Here is a 17,488-nt window from a genome sequence, read left to right as displayed (position 1 = left end):
ATCTTTCTCCCCTTACATTGGTGTCCAGGCCAATACACAGCTTCATCAACCTTTCCTTATCAGCACTAAGTCTAGGACGATGGAAATGTTCACAACTCAAGATATGTAGAATTCTAACTAACTGGAAGTCTTATTTAAGTATATACCTGTGGGCGCCTGGGTGGCTCAGTCCTTACGCATCTGCCTTCGATTGAGGTCATGATCCCAGGGTCCTGGGGTCGCCTGCAGCTTCCTGGTCAGCGGGGAACCTGCTTCTCCCTTTCTATCTCCCTCTGCCTCTCCCCCTACTTGTGCTTGCTCTCTGTCTTTCAAAGAAATTAAAAAAAAAAAAGTTACTCAGTATTTGGACTATTTCAGCACTATGGAAGTCTGTCTTGCTTTGCTACTCACTGTCCACCTCAAGCCAAGTAAGAGGGTGCTGCAGACAATCACTCAGAGAGTAAACATGTGTTCTCTAGAGTTTGGCAGACAGGTGCCTGTCTCAATTTATTTAAAAACAAAAGTCTAGGGACGCCTGGGTGGCTTAGTTGGTTAAGCCTCTGGCTCTTGATTTCGGCTCAGGTCATGATCTCAGGGTCGTGAGATGGAGCCCCACATCGGGCGTGCTGGCCATAGAGCCTGCTTAAGGTTCTCTCTCTCCTCTCCCTCTACCACTCCCCCTGCTCTTTTTCTCTCTCTCAAAATAAGTAAATAAATAATAAAACCAAAAATCTAAAGGTGAGTAGTTCGATTATTTTCCCATTTGTTCTCTGCTCCATTTCATTCTCCCCTGGAATGGAAACGGAGGGCCTATCCTTGTGCTCTGCTCTGTTTTGCAGAGGACCAGACCCCTACAAATCGGATTTCCTGGAATCCCTGGGCAGCTGGCTTCTAGTTGTGTTTGACCAAACAGGGGAAGCCCTGGGGGAGACTGGAACACAGGAAAAGGGGAGAAGGCATTGTTCTCTGTTTCTGGATAGCTTTCCCGTAGCAATGCAGGGGTGCAGGCTATAGCCTTGGGCAGTTTCAGCAGCAGAAAGTCGGGATTCTGGCAATAACTTGGCAGGGAATGTGTTCTGTGCTCAGATCTCCCAGCCCTGGCTGTGGATCAGCTGCCTGCAAACACTGAACTTTGGGTTACCTACCCTCCCTTCTCATTTTGCTCCGTGGGCTCTTCACATATTTTTATAACAAATCCTCTTCATAGATTTGATATGTTTGAACTACCTAGTATCATTTCAGCTTTCCTGCCTGCGCCCTGACTGATAGCATGTTTAAAATGGGTTAGTGTAGGGACGCCTGGGTGGCTCAGTCGGTTTGAGTTTGCCTTCGGCTCAGGTCGTGATCCCAGGGTCCTGGAATCAAGTCCTGAATGGGGCTCCCTGCTCTACAGGGGAGGCTGCTTCTCCTTCTGCCTGCTGCTCCCCTGCTTGCATTCTTTTCCTCTGTCAAATACAATCTTTAAAAAAAAAGAAAAGACACAAGAATGGGCTAGTGTGGCTGAACAGAGACAGAGGGCTCTGTTGACAACTGTCAAGGCACTGATCCAGAATTAATCTGCTCAGTAGCATTCTAGCAAGTATGTCAGGTTAGTGTGTAGACACAGAGTTTTTTATGTTTTTAAAGGGGGAAAGTAAATATCATTTATTGATTTATTGATTTATTTATGAGAGAGAGAAGGAGAGCACAAGGGGCAGGGGGCAGGCAGAGGAGGAGGGAGAAGCAAACTCCCCACTGAGCAGGGAGCCCGATGCGGGACTCGATCCCAGTTCCCCAAGACCATGACCCAAGCTGAAGGCAGACACTTAACCGATGGAGCCACCCAGGCACCCCGACATAGAGATTTTTGAGTGTGCTTCCCTCCTTTTGTCTTTTATTAGAGAAGACAGTATAATACAGGAATAGACTTACTAGCATGTCTTCTGGTAATACATATGCTTTCCGAGCCTGCTCCTCCACGTTATATCCCAGTAGGCCTTATAGAAATGGACAGGCTGACTGGTCAGGGAAAGTGAGTCATGCTCGGTTTAGAATGACCTTCAGCTCCTGACAAGGAGCCCCAGGGAATGTATCTGCTCCTTGAAAGCCACAGAATTATAACCGCAGGAGCAATAGTGATTGAGAAAGTGGAATGCACTGATAGCTGAGATGATGCTCATGTGAATTTTTACTTAAAAAAAAAAAAAAGATTTTATGGGGCACCTGGGTGGCTCAGTGGGTTAAAGCCTCTGCCTTTGGCTCAGGTCATGATCCCAGGGTCCTGGGATCGAGCCCCGCATCGGGCTCTCTGCTCAGCAGGGAGCCTGCTTCCTCCTCTCTCTGTGCCTGACTCTCTGCCTACTTGCGATCTGTCAAATAAATAAATAAAATTTTTTTTTTTAAGATTTTATTTATTTATTTGACAGAGAGAGAGAGAGAGAGAGCACAAGCTGGGGGAGTAGGAGAGGGAGAAGCAGGCTTCCCACCGAACATAGAGCCCAATACAGGACTCCATCCCAGGACCCTGAGACCATGACCTGAGCCAAAGGGAGACGCTTAACGACCAGGCACCCCTGAATTTTTACCCTTTATAAAATTTAGGTTTTAATTATTTACTTAACGGGTATGTATAGAATACCTACCACGTGCCAGGCATTGTTCTAGGAACTTATAACACAAGCAGGAAACAAGTGCCCCACGTCCCTACATTCTGGTGAACATAGAGCTAATTCTGAAAGTTCTGAAAAAAAAAACAGCGCTTTGCTATATTTAGACAAATCTAGGGGCTCCTGGCTTCCTCAGTCGGAAGAGCATGCAACTCTTGATCTCAGGGCTGTAATTTCAAGCCCCACATTGGGCATGGAAATTACTTAAAGTCTTTAAAAGAGAAAAAAAAATCCAATGCAAGATTTTAAAGGCGTGTCATGGTGTGATCTTTTCTTAAACATTCTGGTCAGCTCCTCAAATTCTGGCAAGAAGTGTTTGGTTTCAATCCTCCCTGCCCGCAAAAGCGGAAACACTGATGATGTGTTTTCACATAGGCTGGCGAAAAGTACTTGTGGTTACAGATGCTGGAAGCTTTTCTTTTCTTTCTTTCTTTTTTTTTTTAAAGATTTTATTTATTTATTTGACCGAGAGAGAGAGATCACAAGTAGGCAGTGGGGGAGGGAAAACAGGTTCCCCACTGAGCAGAGAGCCAAACATGGGGCTCAATCCCAGGACCCTGAGATTGTGACCTAAGCCGAAGGCAAAGGCTTAACCCACTGAGCCACCCAGGCAGCCCAATGCTAGAAGCTTCTGTTTGAGGAATTACTACAACATGAATTCCCGGAGATTTTTTTTTTTTAAGATTTTATTTATTTATTTGATAGACAGAGATTACAAGTAGTCAGAGAGGCAGACAGAGAGAGAGGAGGAAGCAGGTTCTCCACTGAGCAGAGAGCCCGATGTGGGGCTCGATCCCAGGACCCTGAGACCATGACCTGAGCTGAAGGCAGAGGCTTTAACCCACTGAGCCACCCAGGCGCCCCCCGGAGATTTTTTTTTAAGTAATCTCTATGCCCAGTATGGGGCTCGAACTCACAACCCTGAAGTCGAGAGTCTCACACTGTACTGACTGAGCCAGCCAGACGTTTCCCCCCACCCCCACGCGCAGAGACCATCTTATAGAGACTACCCTAGGGGTTTGATGATCATGTGGAGAAGGAAAACTTTGTAATAGCTTCAATCCAAAGTCTGAATGAGGAAAAGAGGAAAAATCCTTCAAAAACTCATTCACAGCTGAAATGTCCTCATCTCGTTTCCAGAGAAAGTTCCCTCCTTTAGTCATGGGGGAGGTCCTGGGTTAGTAGACTGATCACAATATGGACGGCTCTTCTAACCCATGAGGACGACTGCTTAATTATCCTTGACCCTGGAACACATCTGTTCTGGTTAGAATTGGACTGTGCTGCCCAGTGGTTCTGAAGGTGGTCCCTGGGCCAGCAGCATCAGTTCCCTGGGAACAAGTCAGACTTGCCCCTTCTAGAGCCTCACCCCAGGGTTAGCATCTATGGGGGGGGGGGGGTAGAACACAACAATCTATATTTTAGCAAGCTCTCCAGGTGATTCCAATGCCCCCCAAAGTTGGGAGCTGCTGGTACGAAGCCCATGTCTCAAGTGCACTTGACAAGAGTCTCCACTGTTTTCCTAAAGCTCCGTGATGCCCCCAAAATGTATGCGGCCGTGCAGACATCATTTACATATATTAAGAGAAAATGATTGTTCTTTTTTAATAGAAACTTTTTTTTTTACTTGTATCAGTTCAAGAATTTCACCTCTAGTGGCGCATTACAAATGTCCCCAGCCATCCCTCTTCATCATGATCTCAGTTCCAAAAGCCAACACAAGAGAATTAGAGTTCTGTTCCACCATTTCTAGCTGTGGTATCCAGGTGGCTCTGGTTTGCTTTGAATACTCTTTTTCAGAGTAAATGCTTTGACTCCCACCCCCACCCCCGGACACTCCACTAAGAACATGGAAGGGGCACCAAGGGGCGGGCGGGTAGTGGCTCCCCTCTGCCTTGCCACAGCAGCCCATCGGATCCTGAAAGCTAGGTGTGAGTGTTTTATCTGCCGCAACTTTAATATCCTCTCTTACAGCTAGAATTACTGAGGCTGCTGGCACCAGACCTGACCTCCAATAGATCCTCATTAAAAGACTTAAAAGTGGACGCACTCCAATTACAAGACCTTGAAAGGGTCTTGTATTGCTACTTTTCGCTATTACCACCTCCTGGTGAGGAGGGGGTAATGTGCACCCTTGCTTGCGTTCTTTGGACCGGGTAGCTGTCTGTCCGACTCCCTCTCCTGAAAGGAGCTCTGATTCCCCATCACCTGTGGTCCCATGGTAGGGGAGACAATTTTAAAAGGCCGGAGGAAAAGAAAAAGAAAATATCCACAAGGGGGCGCGTGCACGTGGGTGGCTCAGTCAGCTGGGCATCTGCCTTTGGCTCCAGCCATGATCTAGGGGTCCTGGGACTGAGCCTTTCTCCCTCTCCCCACCTGCTTGTGCTCTCTCTCAAATTAATAAAAATCTGTAAAAAAAAAAAAAAACAAAAAAAAAAAACAACAACATCACAGAAATTCATTTCATGTGTTTGGATTTTTTGTTTCTTATTTATTTGTCATTATTTCCCTCTTTATTCTTTTTATATGTTTTAAAATCTTCTACAATTAAATGAAATATATTTACTTAAAGGGGAATGCAAACTTTATGTTAAAGGCGTTTGTTACATGTTGATAGATTTAAATGCTACCACTTGTAGGAAATACTGAGTTTACAAAAGGACAGGTGTTTTGCTCCTTGGTGAGAGTATATTTAAAAGCAAGGGAGGGGCGCCTGGGTGGCTCAGTGGGTTAAGCATCTGCTTAGGTCATGATCTCAGGGTCCTGGGATAGAGCCCTGCATCAGGCTCTCTGCTCAGCAGGGAGCCTGCTCCCCATACCCCAGCCTGCCTCATCTGCCTAGTTGTGATCTTTGTCAAATAAATAAATAAAGTCTTTTTAAAAAATAAAGCAAGGGAGTTGTTACCACAATAAAATTAAATAAATACCCATTAAATTCCCGGCAAATACCCATCGGGCTCCTAGTTCAGGAGGAGTCTGTTTCTCCTTCTCCCCCTCATCTTGTTTGTGCTCTCTCTCAAGTAAATAAATAAAAACCTTAAAAAAAAAAAAAAACCAAAAAACCCACGAAAAAAACTGAGTCAAAAATTGGTTCTTTATTTTTTTTTTAAAGATTTTATTTATTTATTTGACAGAGAGAAATCACAAGTAAGCAGAGAGGCAGGCAGAGAGAGAGGAGGAAGCAGGCTCCCTGCTGAGCAGAAAGCCCGATGTGGGGCTCGAACCCAGGACCTGGGATCATGACCCGAGCCGAAGGCAGTGGCTTTAACCCACTGAGCCACCCAGGCGCCCCAAAAATTGGTTCTTTAAAAGGACTAATAAAATTGATAAAATTCTGAGGGCACCCATCAGGGTGAGTTGGATCATGTGACTCTTAATCTTGGAGTGTTTTGGTTTTTTTTTTTTAAAGATTTTATGTATTTTTTTGAAAGATTGAAAAAGAGACAGCACAAGCTTGTGGGGGAGGGATGGGGAAGGGCAGAGAGAGAGAGAAGCAGACTCCCAATGCAGGGCTCAATCCCAAGATCCCAGAACCATGACCTGAGCTGAAGGCAGACGCTCAACTAAGTAAGCCACCCAGGTTCCCCTTGATCTTGAGGTTAAGTTTGGGTGCAGAGATTAGTTAAAAAATAAAATGTTTTTTTAAAAAATTTGATAAAACTCTGGAAGGACTGTTAATTATTTTTAAAAGGTAAGGCACACATTCTAACTTTAGGAATGAAAACACATGATGTTCTTATTTATTGCAAAAGCTCTAAAAATATAATAAGAGGGGCTCCTGGGTGGCTCAGTGGGTTTAACCTCTGCCTTCGGCTCAGGTCATGATCTCAGGGTCCTGGGATTGAGCCTCACATCAGGCTTTCTGCTCAGCGGGGAGCCTGATTCCCCCTCTCTCTATGCCTGCCTTTTTGCCTACTTATGATCTCTCTCTCTCTGTCAAATAAATAAATAAAATCTTTTTTAAAAAACCTGATTAAAAAAAATAAAAATGTAATAAGAGAACCTCATACTTGTTAGAATGAAAACTGTCAAAAAGATAAGACATGGGGCGCCTGGGTGGCTCAGTGGGTTGGGCCGCTGCCTTCGGCTCGGGTCATGATCTCGGGGTCCTGGGATCGATCCCGCATCGGGCTCTCTGCTCAGCAGGGAGCCTGCTTCCCTCTCTCTCTCTGCCTGCCTCTCCATCTACTTGTGAGCTCTCTCTGTCAAATAAATAAAAAAATTTTTAAAAAAATTTAAAAAAAAAAGATAAGACATAACAAATGTTGGCAAGAATGTGGAGAAAAGGGAACCCTCACGCACTATTGGTGGGAATGTAAATTGATACAGCCACTGTGGAAAACAGTATGAAGGTTCCTCAAAAATTTGCAAATAGAACTACCATATGTTGCAGCAATTCCACTTCTAGGTATATATCCAAAGGAAACAAAATCATTGTCTCCAAGAAATATCTGCATCCTTATGTTCATTGCAGCATTATTCATGATAGCCAAGACATGGAAACAACCTAAGTGTCACACATGGATGAATGGATAAAGAACATGGGATACATATATATGTATAAAATGGAATGATACGCAGCCATACAAAAGGAGAGAAATCCTGTCATTTGCAACAACAAAGACGGACCTTGAGGGCATTTTGCTAAGTGAAATAAGTCAGAGAAAGACAAATACTGTATGATCTTACACGTGTAATCTAGAAAATTCAAACAAGAGAAAAGGAATAGAATGAGGTTTGCCAGGGGCTGGGGGCAGGGAGAGAAATGGGGAGATGTTGGTCAAAGGATACAAACTTTCAGTCCTAAGAGGAGTAAATTCCAGGGATCTAATGTGCAACATGGTGCATAGTTAACAATACCGTGTTGTATCCTTGAAAGTTGCTCTAAGAGAGGAACTTTAGGGGCACCTGGGAGGCTCAGTCGGTTAAGCAGCTGCCTGTGGCTTAGGTTATGATCCCAGAATGCTGGGATTAAGTCTTGCCTCTTGGAGCTCCCTGCTCAGTGGGGAGTCTGCTTTTCCTTCTCCGTCTACCCCTCCCCCATACTCATACTCTCTCTCTCTCTCTCTCAAATAAATAAAATCTAAAAAAAAAAAAAGCGGAACTTTAATGTTTCCACCATACCACCCCCACCACCAACAAAAAGGTAATTTGTGAGGTGAAGGATGTAACTAACCTCATTGTTATAAACATTTTGCTATATATATATATACATATATATATATACACATATACATATATATGTATCAAATCATCACATTGTACACCTTAAACTTACATGATGTTTTATGTCAATTATAAAGCTGAAAAAAAAGAGATGATGTAAATCCTTACCCTGATAAATTTGAAATTTATATAAAAATGAAAAATTTCCTACAAAATCACAACATACCAATAATATCTGAGGATGGAAACAATTTGAAGAGTTACATACATATTTTTAATGAACTCTAGGTAATACCTCGTCACCAAGGAAAAAAACCTAGGGTGGAGTACTATTAATATAACAGCAGCTGCAGACTTAAAATGTAAACAAACACTGAGCCATAATGCTACTCACTTAGTCCTCAGTCTGGGAGGATTCTGATAGAACAGTAGTGAAGGAGGGGCACCTGGGTGGCTCAGTGGTTTAAGCCTCTGCCTTTAGTGGGGGTCCTGATCTCAGGGTCCTGGGATGGAGTCCCGCATCGGGCTCTCTGCTCAGCAGGGAGCCTGCTTCCCCCTCTCTCTCTGCCTGCCTCTCTGCCTGCTTGTTTTCTCTCTCTCTCTGTCAAGTGAATAAATAAAATCTTTGAAAAAACAAAAACAAAAAAACAGCAGAAGGAAGCCCAAGATTCCCAATGGCCACTGACTTTGCTTAGTCCCAAAATCTAAAATGTGGAGGATGAAGTCATGTTCCTCTTTCTTTCTTTCTTTCTTTTTTTTTTAAGATTTTATTTATTTATTTGACACACAGGCTTCCTGATGAGCCGGGAGTCTGATGTGGAGCTCTATCCCAGGACCCTGAGATCATGACCAGAGCCACCCAGGCGCCCCATGTTCCTCTTTCTGACAGCAGATGGAGCCATTGAGACACATACAACGGGCATGCCGCAAAAACCTAAAGGCACCTTGGACCTATGATCATTTAACAGTAGAATGTAAGGGGTTCTGGGTGATTGAAACTGGCAAAGTTCCTGGCTCTAATGCGCCAGACCTGGTAAGAATTTTCAATCCTGGTAGGTCCACCTCTCAGGAACCCAAGAGCTGAGATACATTGTACGTCCTGCGGAGAAGCAAGGGTTTTGTTTGTTTCAAGATATGCACCCCAAGAGAACTTAAAAGTGAAGCCACCCCAGAGCATGTCTCGCTCCTATAAGGAGAGACACGAACATGATGTTCATCGGAAGCCTGTCCACAGGCAGGAAAGGAGTCAGCAGAGAGGCTCAAACGGCCAGATGAAAATACTTTTTTTTGAGAGCACAAGGGTGAAGGGACCAGAAGCAGAGGGAGAAGCAGGTCACTGAGCAGGGAACCCAACGCAGGGCTCAGGACTCGATCCCAGAACCCTGAGATCATGACCTGAGCAGAAGTCAGAATAAGCCACCAAGGCACTCTTTTTATTACAGAGAAATTACAGAGAAATGTTCCCACCACCCCATCCCCCACCCCCAGTGGTGCTGCAAACCATCCCTATGATGAGGGCAAAATTATACAGAAGAGAGTGAAATATCTGCTTTAAGAGAAGAAAAATCATCTTCTGGTCAAAACACCTGTGTTTGGGTCCACCTCGGTGGCTCAGTCATAGACCATGACCTTCGGCTCAGGTCATGATCCCAGGGTCCTGGAATGGACCCCACATCAGGGTCCCTGTTCAGTGGGAAGCCTGCTTCTCCCTCTCTCTCCCCCTGCTTGTGTTCCTCTCTTGCTGTGTCTCTGTCAAATAAATAAAATCTTGGGAAAAACAACAACAACAACAAAACACCTGTTTGTGCTGGTTAGAATTCAAGATCTATGTATCTAAAGGACACTTTTAGGTGTTTTGTTTTGAAGATTTTATTTTTTGACAGAGAGAGAGACAGCAAGAGAGGGAGCACAAGCAGGGGGAGTGGGAGAGGGAGAATCAGGCTTCCCTCTGAGGAGGGAGCTCCACTTGGGGCTCGATCCCAGGACCCTGGGATCATGACCTGGGATCATGACCTGAGCTGAAGACAGATGCTTAACAACTGAGCCACCCAGGTGCTCCTTATTGTGGTTCATTTTTATAATGCATTTTGTCACTTCATTCTTTATTAACAGAATGGTGGGATGCAATCTGTTTTTAGGAACACCCGTACCCGACACACACACACAGTACTGGTAAAAGTTAAACATTACTTTCCGACCATGGAGGGGGGGGATCATAGTTCTGTGGTACTGGCTAGAAACACAATATCCATGGTATTTTTTTTTTAAAGCAGTAGAGTTATTTGATACTGAACACTTTCTAGTGGTGAGTCTAGAAAATGTTTGAAAAAATAGACCATCTTTTCACTTGTGACACTCTGTGCAGTGACTATCATGACCCCCATTATACAGACTGGCATCCATAAAAAGAAATCTTAGAAAACCTGAACGTTTGACTTAAGTCACAAGCTACGAAGTAGAGAAACTGAAGCCAGATCTGACTGTTAAAAATTATGCTGTACAAATTCATTCTCTGATATAACCTCTAAAATGTGTGTTTGGAAGTCAGGAAATGGGTGGTGTGGGCACTATCTTGTCTAGATTAGGGACACAATACCGCATGATCTCATCGCAACTGCCTCTGCAATTAGTACACTCTGCCAGGAATTCACTTTCTTAGAAATGAAAAGGCCTTGCCATTCTTCCAATGCCATCTTCCAGCAGCTGAAAATGTATTCCCTTTTCTAATCCTGGGACCAAACAGAGAAGACACCCTGAAAACTAAGTTTTAAAAACTTAGAACCAGGGGCTCCTGAGTGGCTCAGTCAGTTAAGCATCTGCGTTCAGCTCTGGTCAAGATCCCAGAGTCCTGGGATCGAGCCCCACATCAGGCTCCCTGCTCAGTAGGGAGTCTGCTTCTCCCTCTCCTTCTGCTGCATTTTCTCAAATAAATAAATAAAATCTTTAAAAAAAAAACCCTATGAATAAAAAAAATAAAAACTTACGACCACAACAAACTGAGTATTGATTTAAATATAAGGAAATGTAAATCATTTAAAAGCCTCACTCAGCTGTTAACTTCAAGTTCAGGTCCTGGTCCATGTAGCTATCAAGCGTCCAGGGCACCAGCTCCTCGCAGATGGTGGAAAGAGCCGTGTGAGCTGCAGACCATTTTCTGGGCACACCCTTCAGCTCCTCACTTTGGCTCTTCAGCAAGATGAATGGCCAGTTCTTAACCAGGTCATTGTAACTGCAATCGAAGGTGATGGGTTACTAGCTGGTCCTCATGATGCTCTGACACGGGAGCACAACCAACTCCCTTTCCTCGACCCTGCCAGTTCAGGAATTCTATTCCTGCTAAAGATAGGTCAAGATCAGTAGGGGGAAAAAGAAAAAAAAAAGGCAAAATTAAAGCCATGCAGAAAAAAACAACAGCTCAAAAATGAGATATCAACATAATTCAGCTTGTGAGTTTGGGGATAATTTCTTGGCCAAGGACAGTTTCCCTGACCTGAATCATTTGACTCAGCTAAAAATCATTTGTCTCTGAAAGGCACTGGAAGCATGAGCCTTCACAACTGAATGATGATTAATAACCTTAAATAACCCAGGATAGCTTCAGCTGGGTATCTGAAAAATATAAAATGTAAGAACCTTTTTTTTTTTTTTTTAATTTACTTATTTGACAGAGAGAGATCACAAGCAGGCAGAGAGGCAGGCAGAGAGAGAGAAAGGGAAGCAGGCTCCCTGCTGAGCAGAGAGCCTGATGCAGGGCTCAATCCCAGGACCCCAAGATCATGACCTGAGCCGAAGGCAGAGGCTTTAACCCACTGAGCCACCCAAGTGCCCCTGTAAGAATCTTTTTTTTTCTCTTCTTTTTTTTTTTTTTTTAAGAGAGTTCGAAAGACTGCAAGTGGGGAGGGGCAAAGGGAAAAGGAGACTGAGAATCCCAATGTGGGGCTCGATCCCTCGACCTTGAGATCATGACCTGAGCAGAAATCCAGAGTCAGATACTTAACTGACTAAGCCACCCAGGCACCCTAAATGTAAAAATCTTGATATGAAAATAGGAATGGGGCGCCTGGGTGGCTCAGTGGGTTAAGCCGCTGCCTTCGGCTCAGGTCATGATCTCGGAGTCCTGGGATCGAGTCCCGCATCGGGCTCTCTGCTCAGCAGGGAGCCTGCTTCCTCCTGTCTCTCTGCCTGCCTCTCTGCCTGCTTGTGATCTCTCTCTGTCAAATAAATAAATAAAAAAAAAAATCTTTAAAAAAAAAAAGAAAATAGGAATGAAGGATTAATGTTGTTCTGAATACAGAAGAGAGTGGGAAATAGAGCTGACAAAGATCTAGACTTTACTGGCCCTAATTCTCATTCTAGGGGGGGAAAAGCACAAAGAAAAAATTTTTCAGTTTTTCAGAATCAATAAAGAAATGAAAGGCAGATTCAAAACTGAGAAGCAAAACCTTCCAGCTTGGATTGTGGCTGACTAGCTTGTATCAGGTCAACCCTCAGCTGAGAGCCAGGGAAGCAGGGTAAACATAAAAACAACTACTTGAAAGTATTCAGTGCAGTGAGAAGCCAAGGTGTTAGAGAGAAGGGAAGTGTGGACATGGCATTTGCCAACTCTGAGCAGTGCCGGAAAGACAGGGTACCCTCACAGAAAGTGGTAATTCAGAGGCTGGTAAGCTGACTAGTTTCGGGAACCCCACAGGTTATGAGGGGGAAACAATATAGGACCCACCCAGCACTGCCCTAGGAACACTGGAGGGCTAAAAATAGACTCTGACCTCATAAAGACTGGCAGATGCAAAAGTAAAATTTTCTCTGGGAAAAGGTAAGACAAGTAAGCACATTTCTACAGCTTTTTAAATTTCTTATTTTTTTAAGATTTTATGTTTTTTTTTTGACAGAGGGAGAGAGAGCACAAGCAGGAGGAGTGGCAGGCAGAGGGAGAGGGAGAGGCAGGCTCCCCCCTGCACAGGGAGCCTAACTCGGGACTTGATCCCAAGACCCTGAGATCATGACCTGAGCTGAAGGCAGACACTCAACCAACTGAGCCACCCAGGTGCCCTACACCTTTTTAAAAATAAACTTAATCTTTAGAAGAGTTTCATATTTCAATTGAGAACACAGTGCAGAGAGTTCCTGTAACATACCCAGTTTCCCTACTACTAACATGGTACTGATATCAGTATAGTACATTTGTCACAACTAATGACCTGATAATGATACATTATTATTGACAAAAGCCTATACTCAATTCAAATTTCCTTATTTTATAACCGAATGTTCTTTTTCTGTCCCAGATTTACCCAGGATACAACATTACATTTAGTCATCAGGTCTCCTTGAACTTCCTCAGGCTGCGACAGTTTCTCAGACTTCCCTTGTTCTTGATGACCTTGAAGGAAGAATATTGGTCATGTATTTTGTAGAAGGTCCCTGTAGTGAATGTGATATATTTCTCATGATAAATTAGTTTGCAGGTTTTTCAGGGCAAAACCAGGGGTAAAGGGCCATCAAGGGTACATACTATCAATATGTACATCATTCTTGATGTTGACCTTGAGCCCCGGGCTGAGGGAGTGTTTGTTGGTTTCTACACTATAAAGTTACTCTTTTATCCTCCTTTGTATTGTACTCTTTGGAAAGAAGTCACTAATCCCAGTCGCATTTAAGGAATGGGGAGCTATGCTCCAACTTAAGTTTGTATACATAATATCAAATATTCAACTGACAATATTAGACATACAAAAAGACAAGAGCTTACCTAAAACAGAAAATAAGATAAAACCCAAGGTCCAGAGGCTAGAGTTATTAAAATCAGACTTAAAATACCTATGATTGGGGCACCTGGGTGGCTCAGTGGCTCAAAAAGCATCTGCTTTTGATTCAGGTCATGATCTCAGGGCCCTGGGATCAAGTCCCTCATTGGGCTCCTTGCTCAGTGGGGAAACTGCTTCTGCTTCTCCCCTCTTGTCTCCTCTCTAAATAAATTAAAACTTTATAAAAAATAAATTAAATAAATTTTTAATTTGTGGGGCACCTGGCTGTATCAGTCCATAGAGAATGCAACTCTTGGTGTGGGGTTGTGAATTTGAGCCCCACATTGAGCACAATTTTAAAAAAGTTCTTAATTTGTTACTTTATTTTTCAATTCTAATTTTTTTTTTTAGTTCCTAGTGCTCTGCTGAAAATTTTCATCTTATTACTTATACTCTTAAGCATCTTAATCATAGGTATTTTTAAAATTTTTTTAAAAAGATTTTATTTATGGGGCACCTGGGTGGCTCAGTGGGTTAAGCCACTGCCTTCGGCTCAGGTCATGATCTCAGGGTCCTGGGATCGAGTCCCACATCGGGCTCTCTGCTCAGCAAGAAGCCTGCTTCCCTCTCTCTCTCTCTCTCTGCCTTCCTCTCCGTCTACTTGTGATCTCTCTCTGTCAAATAAATAAATAAAATCTTTAAAAAAAAAAGATTTTATTTATTTATTTGACAGACAGAGATAACGAGTAGGCAAGAGAGGCAGGCAGAGAGAGGAGGAAGCAGGCTCTCCACGGAGCAGAGAGCTTGATGCGGGGCTGGATCCCAGGACCCTGGGATCATGACCTGAGCTGAAAACAGAGGCTTAACCAACTGAGCCACCTAGGCACCCCACAAATTAAGAATTCAATAGGTCGGGGCGCCTGGGTGGCTCAGTGGGTTAAGCATCTGCTTTCAGCTTGGGTCATGGTCTCAGGGTCCTGAGATTGAGCACCACGTCGGGGTTCTCTGCTCAGAGGGGAGCCTGCTTCCTCCTCCCTCTCTGCTTGCCTCTCTGCCTTCTTGTGATCTCTTTCTGTCAAATAAATAAATAAAATCTTTAAAAAAAAAAAGAATTCAATAGGTAAATTTCACAACAGATTAAACACAGCTGAATAAGAAATTAGTTAGGACACCTGGCTGTCTCAGTGGGTAGAACATCCGAATTGATCTAGGGGTTGTGAGTTCAAGCCCCATTTTGGGTATAGAGATTACCTTTAAAAAAAAAAGAAAGAAAGAAAGAAAAGAAATAAGTCAACTGAAAGATCGGTAAGGAGAAAATATCTGTACAGAAGAACAGAAGGACAAAGATAGGAAATGCAGCAAAGAGCATAAGTGGCATATGCGGGTCACTACAAGAGGGTCCAACATAGGTAATTGAGTCCCAGAGGGAGAATTTAAAAAGAAGGAAGTAGAAGACATTTTTGAAGATATAATGGCCAAGATTTTCCAAAACTGAGGAATGACGTCAAGACACAGAATCACACCCATGGGATTACAAAACAAACAAAAATGAATCAAAATGATGAGAATATCTTGAACCAACCAGAGAACAGAAAAATAGGAAGCAAAAGTACAGAAGAACATGAAGGGCAAAGATTATGTAGAGAATGGTAGCTTTTAACAATTTAATATAATAGTTTGGGAAACTGATATTTTATGCTTTTTATTGAATATTATTTTTCAGTGAGTAGCAGTGGAAGAAGACTCCTAATGCTGCTGTAATTATCAGTACCAAATAGGTGTATAAAAATAAAATATCGGGCGCCTGAGTGGCTCAGTTGGTTGGGCAATTGCCTTCGGCTCAGGTCATGATCCCAGAGTCCGGGATCGAGTCCCGTGGACTCCCAGCTCCATGGAGAGTCTGCTTCTCTCTCTGACCTTCTCCCCTCTCATTCTCTCTCTCTCTCAAATAAATAAATAAAAATATATTTTTTAAAAGATTTTATTTATTTATTTGACAGAGAGAGATCACAAGTAGGCAAAGAGGCAGGCAGAGAGAGAGGGAAGCAGTCTCCCTGCTGAGCAGAAAGCCCGATGCAGGACTCAATCCCAGGACCTTAGATCATGACCTGAGCCGAAAGGCAGCGGCTTAACCCACTGAGCCACCCAGGTGCCCCAATAAAAAAAAAAAATCTTTAAAATTTTTTAAAAACATGGGGTGCTTTTAGCAATATGTTGAGATTGACTCTGTTTTTGATAGAATGTGGATATTTCCCAGAAGTGGAAAAGAAAAAAAAGTGTCTGGGTAGTTGGGCCATAACATCACAAACTGGCAGACAATATTTTACTCAGTAAGGTCTGAGAGTTTTTCAATACATTAGGACCCCCCTTGATCTTCCTTGATGATGAATTGATGGTAAGGTAGACAACTATTATAGAGGCTTGGGCTGAAAGCTTTGTTGGTGGGATGTAGGACTGAATAGATATAAAGGAAAAAACCCATGATAGGCTACTCATAGGAAACCACTTGGATGTCTAATGCAAACAGAAATACCAAAGGACAAAGAGAAACATTAGAAAGGAACTCCAAAGCAACTACACACCAAATCTTAATATGGGAAAGTTGTCTTGAGCCATCATTGTTTGATACCCACCAATGACCCATCACTCATTCTGTAGTTATGCTGACTTTAGCATCAACCTTGACACCTTCCCTAACACCCCCAACCCAACCTCATCAACACCAAATGGCCATCCACCCAGTGAGTGCTGATTACTCTTCAAAGAAAACTATTTTGAAGGATAACTGTACTTCTCAAAATGTAAAACACGCATGCCGTATCAGCAAGCAGTGTCACTTCCAGAAGACTATTTTAGACACGTGCAAAAGGATTTATGGTTCAAGTATTTTCATTTCAGCATACTTTGTCACAGAAATATTATAGAGTGAATATGTTTTTAACAAATTAAAGTATTTCTATATTATAAAATTGCCTTCTGACCTTGTAGAAATGAGTTAGACTTTCCAGGACTGACTGGGGATATTCATATTTGTATTTCTGGGAGGTATTTTTTTTTAAGCTATACATAAATGCTTTTAAGAAGTGAATCAGGGGCACCCAGCTGGCTCTGTCGGTGGAGCACGTGACTCTTGATCTTGGGGTTGTAGATTCCAGCCCCACATTGGGTGTAGAGATCACTTAAAAATAAAATTAAAAAAAAGGAGAAAGGAGGGTGCCTGGGTGGTTCAGTGGGTTAAAGCCTCTGCCTTCGGCTCAGGTCATGATCCCAGGGTCCTGGGATCAAGCCCCGCATCGGGCTCTCTGCTCCGCAGGGAGCCTGCTTCCCCCTCTCTCTCTCTGCCTGCCTCTCTGCCTACTTGTGATTTCTCTCTCTCTGTCAAATAAATAAAATCTTTAAAAAAAAAAAAAAGGAGAAAGGAAATCGAAAAAATATTGCCTCTAACTTATCACTTGCACCCACATGCTCTGCCTTTTCTTCTGCTACGACAGACAACTTCTCTCTGCTCCTAACTAAAGCCAAACTCAGCACTGGTACACAAAATCTCATCCCTTGTGATTTAGCCCACGGTGTTGTTCTGGCCAGTTCTCCCCTCTCTCCTTCTTCATCAAGTTTTTTTCCCCTCCGTGGATTACATCCATGAGCACCAAAATTGTTCTCATTTCTCCCATTTCAAATACACCTTCTCTTGAAGCTACTTTTACCACCAGCCACTGCCCCGTGTCTATATTCCCTTACAGTGAATTCCTCAGAAGAGGACAGTATTTCCATCCCTCCAGATCACACTGTAATCTCACCAATCCAGCAGGCTCTCTTAGCCACATTTACTGGGGGAAACTAGAGCTTATATTTGTCCCGGTGTGAAGCTATATAAAATAGGCATTGATTATTTTACATTGTTGAGACACCTGGGTGGCTCAGTTGTTTCAAGCGTCTGACTCTTGGTTCTGGGTC

The sequence above is a fragment of the Lutra lutra genome, chromosome 8 (assembly GCF_902655055.1).
Source record: "Lutra lutra chromosome 8, mLutLut1.2, whole genome shotgun sequence".
In the NCBI taxonomy this organism is placed as follows: domain Eukaryota; kingdom Metazoa; phylum Chordata; class Mammalia; order Carnivora; family Mustelidae; genus Lutra; species Lutra lutra.
This window is presented reverse-complemented; position numbering follows the sequence as displayed.